This window comes from Varanus komodoensis, unplaced genomic scaffold (genome assembly GCF_004798865.1).
Source record: "Varanus komodoensis strain SLA01 unplaced genomic scaffold, ASM479886v1 scaffold377, whole genome shotgun sequence".
NCBI lineage: Eukaryota > Metazoa > Chordata > Lepidosauria > Squamata > Varanidae > Varanus > Varanus komodoensis.
Window position 1 is genome coordinate 40852 of NW_025335901.1, and position 5434 is coordinate 46285.

The following is a 5434-nucleotide window of genomic DNA, read 5'->3' on the forward strand; positions in this document are numbered from 1 at the left end:
GGTGTGGGACAGTGCTTATTTTTTTTTCTTTTGGTCCATCTGGAAAATACAGCTGATGGACTTCCCATAGTAATCAGTACATTCCAGTAAGTCATTCAGATAGTGCAAGCTAAAACAACTGGCAGTTTAAAAGGGGAAAGGAGTGGTACAATAGCTAGTCAGCATCTGCCTTTTCAAAGCCAAAAGACAGTATTAAGACAAACCAGATAAATGCAAATGTGTGGAGACTGCTGATGCAACTGCTTTCGCTATTACCATCAGCCCTTTCTCATTACCTTTATCCTTCTATTTATACACTGACTTGTCAGAGCCCAAAAATAATAAAGTTATCATGTTTATGGTTTCACAAGTATCTCTCTCGCACTCTTTTCTTCTATATACCAGTCTTTTCTAACAGATCTGGTAGCTTCCCAATCTTCTGGTATGGCCCTGTGAGTTCTTGCATACTGTGCCACACCAAGCCCAGTGAAAAGCCAATTGCAGTTCAGTGTGCACCGTAGTTATTTTCCCATTCTGAATGTATCCTCAATGGCATACAGAGAATAGGTTTACAGGTGGTCACAGTACTCATTGATATATCTAATAAGCCTACAAGTACTTGTCATGTGGTCTATGGAATCTAAGACAAGTTAGTGAGAAATACTAAGTCATGAAAAAATTTTTTAAAGGAATGTGAAAGGGAGAGGTCCATATCCTTCCTACGGAAACATGGCTTTCATTCATCCATTCAGTAAATAATGTACAACCAGAAGATTGTTTTTCTACTACCAATTACTAAATACTTCACATTTATTGGATTCAGTTGACTTTTAATCCAGTGTACTACCCCAAATCATCACCTTTGATAATTGAATTCCATGTTTCTCTTTTGCACCCAGGAGCCAGTGTGGTTGCTTACAGCAAGAGACAAATCTGGCAACTAGAAGGTTGCAATGGAAGCAAAGAGGGTTTTAACAGCTAGGGCCACACACACACACACACACACACACACACACCCACCCACCCACCCACCCACCCACCCTCCAACAGGTGAGGTTGCTGTGATTTTGCAACAGAAGTCATGCTACAGGTTGTTTTGATTGGTTCTAATTCTATCACACTGCTTAAAGCAGATCTGAGATGATTCCAGGTATCTATGATTAATTCCTACCTCCTCCAGCCCTCCTGGTGTTTATAGCATTAGCAACCTGACAAACATCATATGCTAGAGATCAGCAAATATCTAGCATTTTCTTGTTGCTCAGTATATGTGAAGCAAATAACATCAATTGATGTAAAACTGTGCAATTTGAGAACTGCCACTTGTATTGCAAAATGACTGGGTTTATACAATAAAACAACCTATTGTGGATTGCTTCCTATGATCTTGTTGCATGCAAGCCCATACCAGTTTCCCCAGAGTTGCTTGTTCAAGGGCAACAAGCCAGCCCAAAAACTCGTTGTAGGGGCTGATACCCATTTGAACCATTTGGTATGAGGAACTGGCTAAGCCCCTTGGCACGAGTGGCAAAAAAAATCCTGGTCATTCTTGTCAAACAGTTTCTGGGCAATTATCAATACCAGCCACCCCAAAGTTACCCAAACAACACTTAGGGGCAGCTAATATCAGCTTCCGCAGTCCCTACAGCAATCATGAGCTATTTTAAGGTTTCTCACAGTTCCCCTCTTCTTCTTCTACCAATTGCAAAAGTTGGCTTGACAGCCAGCATTCACAGTCTCAATTATAACAGCCACCGGAGCCCCTTAAAAGTGTCCAAGCAGCACCTGTCAAAACTCTGGAATTTTTAAAGGGGGGTTCTGGTGGGGCACAGGCAACCATAAATGGTTAAGGAGGGGGAAATAAAGGGGAAAATGCTATGGCAAGCTTGAAGCATCTTGTGGTTGTGGGAGGGAGGGAGAAGACAACTCAGCCCTCCCATGGTGTCCACTGGGATACTCCTGGGAGGACCAAGGAAGAAAGGAAGGAGCCAACCATCCACGGTGAGCCCCATCATCTGTCGGGTTCACTGTGGCTTGTTTGCACAACACCCAACTCGCTGTGGCTTATTGGCAGGATGGGTCAGGGTGATGTGTGAACATGCTGAGTGCCTCATTGTGCCAAGGAATGTAATGTACCAAGACATGATGGAAATGCCAGCTTCAGAAAGGCAGGAAACAGCAGCATTCCATCACATAGCTGAACACTAATTATTTGCATTGGAGCGTATAAAGGCAAGTGCCCTCTACATCAGGTTCTAAGGGAGACAGTAATTTGGAATCCCCTTAAATTTCCTTGACTGAAAGAAAGCACATTATGTTTTGGAATGTATTTTCTACAAAGGGTGGGGTGGGAGGATGATAGGAATGAGAAGAAAGACAATCACGGAGAGGACAATGAGCACAGAGAGGGAGAATGAAAACTGACAACTTAGCAGCAAGTTCTATGACATCCAACTTCGCTACCACAAGATCTAGAAATTAGATCTTTTAAAAGGGAAAAAAAAGGAAGTCATACATAATATGGTATGTAATGAGAGGCAATACCAAAGAGAAAACCCCTTTTATAATCAGTTATGTTTTTGTAAACTTGTAACTCTTTCACTCAAGGTTGGTCTTTGTGTTTCTTTAAACTAAGTAACAAAAGTATGTACGTCTGTGTTGTCTTTTTAACAAGAAAAATGCAGAGCTGGATCCAGGATCTGCCTTCCATTGATGGAAGTGTTTGGCTCACAGAAGATGCCTCTGCCCAATTTTCAGCCATTGCCCCTGCACCAGCTGATGCCATTCAGCAGGATCTCTGGATTCTCTGTGTAGCATTTCCAGGGGGCGGGAGGGGCTAATGGTGGAGGGAGGGGTTGGGCAAGTCCACTTCTGCCAGCCCAACTACGTGCACCTAAATCTGGATCCAAGCCCCAGGGTTTCTCTTTTTGGTCTATAGTGAAAACCTCCAGTTTGTTTGGAGATCCCAGCCCCTATCTGTATAGAGGATATTTAAATGAGTTTGATTGTTATGGAACATAAATTTCATGTTTACTACAGTTTGGATAGCTTCAACTGAATGTAATTACCTTAGGAGTAATTTAAACTAATTCAGACTTTTAAGCTGCAGTCCTGTGCTTGCTTACATAGGAGAAATCCAACTGAACTCCGTGGGGATTACTTCTGAGCAGACTTGTTTAGGATTGTGCTGTGAATCTGAGTTTGGGATTCTTAATACAGATAAGGCTGGAAGCAAAACTGCACCACCAGATTACGATGAATCAGATAACTGGCACAGCAAGCCTTACCCCCAGATCTACTGGCTTGAGGGATTTGGGATCTGTGGGAAATATCCCTCAAATCATGGAGAGAAACTCCACTAGTAGAAGTGAGGCACATCTGCTCCCTGCTATGGTCAAGGAAAGCTCCCCTGATGTGCATCTACTGATGGCAGTAGGCCTGATCTGCTTCCCTGAAAGATTCCAGTAAATGGGGTAGATAAGCTGTTCCCCACCGAAATAAGCAGGTTGCTTACCTGTAACTGATGTTCTTCGAGTGGCCATCTGTGCAGTCACACATATGGGTACTGCGCCTGCGCAGTGCCTGTGGCCGGAAGATTGACAGCTAACAGTTTTTGGCGGGAAGCTCCGCTCCCCCTCCCCCCTGTGGCCTATAAAGAGCGAAGCGTCCGCCATTTTGTTCAGTCTTTGTGACCGAACATACGCTAGCTTATTGAGAAAAACTTTGTTTTTTGATGTCGGTACCATGAAAAAGGGCATAGTCAGTACCAAAAGATGCATTCATTCACCGACACCAAGCGGTCGATGCATCCACTCACCGACACCGAGCGGGACCGGTGGGTGGGTTGTGTGACTGCACAGATGGCCACTCGAAGAACTTCAGTTACAGGTAAGCAACCTGCTTTTCTTCGTCGTGGCCTCTGTGCATCACACATATGGGTAGATTAACAAGCTTACCATAGAGGAGGAGGGAAGGTGTCTTCATTGAAGAACGGAGGAGAGAACAGCTCTACCGAAGGAGCAGTCCCGTTGAGCTTGAACATTGAGACGGTAGTGCCTGGCGAAGGTGCAAGGGTTCGCCCAAGTAGCGGCTCGGCAGACGTCATCAATCGGGACCCCGGATGCGAATGCAGACGAGGTTGCAACAGCTCTAGCAGAATGACCTTGAGGAACTGAAGGCAGTTCGAGCTTAGCTAATTGATAGCATAAGACTATAGTGTGGACTATCCACTTAGAAAGTCTCTGTGGAGTGACTGGATCGCCCTGATCCCTAGCAGAATATTTGGTTAACAGTTTATTGGATCGTCAAATAGACTCCGTTTGCGATCGGTAGAAGGCTAAGCAACGCCGAACATCGAGTGAATGCAAAGATCTTTCCAATGGAGTCGACGGTGATGGAAAAAAGGCAGGCAGCACAATGTCTTGTCCCATATGGAAAGGTGTAGACACTTTAGGCAAAAAAGACGGGTCGAGGCGTAAAACGACCTTCTCCCTGTGAAAGTTTAAATAAGGAGGGTCTATGCGAAGAGCACAAAGTTCACTGGCCCTCCGGGCTGAAGTGATAGCTACAAGAAACGCCGTCTTCCAAGAGACCAATCAAAGATCCACCGTCGCCAAAGGTTCGAAGGGGGCCTTCATAAGGGCCTGCAGAACTACAGAGGGGCTCCATGTGGGCATAACTGGTCTAATTGATGGGTTAAGATTATATAGTCCCTTCAAAAATCTTTTGAGGATAGGGTGAGAAAACAGAGGTGATCCGTCGACTAAGCCACGGTAGTAGGCTATTGCGGCTGTATACACTTTAATGGATGACGGCTTCAGTCCGGAATGGTGCAATTCCAGGAGGAACTGAAGAATCTGTTGAATGGATGAGAGGAATGGAGAGAACGAACGCGACTCGGCAAAGGCGGAAAAGCGTTTCCATTTAGCCTTATATGACTTCCTTGTGGACGGCTTCAAGGCAGAGTTGATGATATGCTGAATATCAGGGTGCAAAAACGTCGGATTCGGATTCGACGGGTCTTGTCTTGAACCAGATAGTACAGAGAGACCAGAGAAAGGGGAAGTACCCGAGTGATTGGGTTTGACAATTGGATCCGAGGTGGTCGAAGTCATTGTCAGTACTGACGGATTAGTAGAAGCTGTCGGATTCGTAACTTTCGAAACCATCGTCGGCACCGATGGAATGTCAATCATCGAATTCGCCACGCTGTTAGGTTCAATGAGAGCAAATCCGGGTGGCGAAGTGTGCCGTCCACCTGTGTTATAAGATATGGGAGCGATGGAAGATGAAGAAATTCCCCGCGAGAGATGTCGAGTAGTTTCGTAAACCACGCTTGACATGGCCACCAAGGGGCAACTAGTATCCCCAATGCCCGGTCGTGCACTATCTTTGCTATGACCCTCATTAGAAGAGGGATCGGAGGGAAGGTGTAGAAGTTCATATTGTTCCAAGG